General features: G+C 42.6%; 1 long non-coding RNA gene across 1 annotated transcript in view; it reads right to left on the bottom strand.

Moving 5' to 3' along the window:
• Window positions 1-459: 459 nt before the first annotated feature.
• Window positions 460-980, bottom strand: part of LOC118762756 — a 13,274-nt gene continuing 12,753 nt past the window's right edge. The window contains exon 3 of the long non-coding RNA XR_004998506.1: window positions 460-686. This is a non-coding gene — a long non-coding RNA (uncharacterized LOC118762756). The remainder of the gene's footprint in view (window positions 687-980) is intronic.

The raw sequence follows: 980 nt of genomic DNA, 5'->3' as shown, positions 1-980 counted from the left end.
GAATTCTCCCTATATATATATATGTGCGTGTGTGTGTGTGTATACAAATATGTATATATATATATTCTTTATTTTCTTATGTGCTTCAGCCAGGTGGGTGTGGTCATGCTGGAACACCACCATGATTTATTTCTCTATATTTGTACTCTCTGCGGAATCCTTCCGTGGTTCATGTCCCCCTACAGTTGCGATCCCATCAAAACTGTCAATGGCCCATCTGGTGTATGAGGTAATTTGACACTGCTGCCCTCAACTGTCCCTCATGTCGAGTCATCGGTTCGTCTGGTATTGTCGATAGGAGAGTGTCCAGTTTCTTTTTGAAGACTTCCACATCTATATCGTGTAAGTTTTTCACTTGCTTTGGCAGAGCATTGCGGAGAGTGCTCCTCTAACCCCAGACTATTACACTACCTGGTGCTTATAATAAATGCATTGGACACTATGCAATGGCATCCGTACGAACATTCATATAACATTCGATGCCAAAACTAGGTACTAGCCCTTCCTGTATTTTCCACAAGTAAATTATTACATATCTCTCACGTCTGTGCTCTAGGGAGTAGAGTCATAGTTCTTTCAGCCTCTCCCTGTAGTTCATCTGCTGGATTGTAGCAATCTTTTTTGATGTAGTAACGCCGAATTGCTTCAAGCTCCGTTGTTAGCTTGACACTGTGTGGTGACCACAGCTGAGAGCGGTAGTCTGGGCGGATGAGAACTAAGGTCTTCCATAGAGTCAACATGGCCTCTTGATCTCTTGTCCTGAATGACATTAGTATGCATCCTGCCAGTTGTCGGCACTTTGCTGCCAACTTGGTAATCTGCATGTGAAATGATACATCATTACGCATATTGATGCCCGGTCTCCCACTGTCTGAGACTCTGGGATTGCAGTACTTCCGAGTCCTGTAAATGCCGGTTGTAAACCATTTGTGATCTTATAATGCAGTGTTTAAAATGTTTTAGCTTTAAATTGCATATTT

This window comes from Octopus sinensis, linkage group LG3 (assembly GCF_006345805.1).
Source record: "Octopus sinensis linkage group LG3, ASM634580v1, whole genome shotgun sequence".
Taxonomy (NCBI): domain Eukaryota; kingdom Metazoa; phylum Mollusca; class Cephalopoda; order Octopoda; family Octopodidae; genus Octopus; species Octopus sinensis.
The sequence above is the reverse complement of the archived record's forward strand: the minus strand, read 5'-3'. Positions and strand labels throughout refer to the sequence as shown.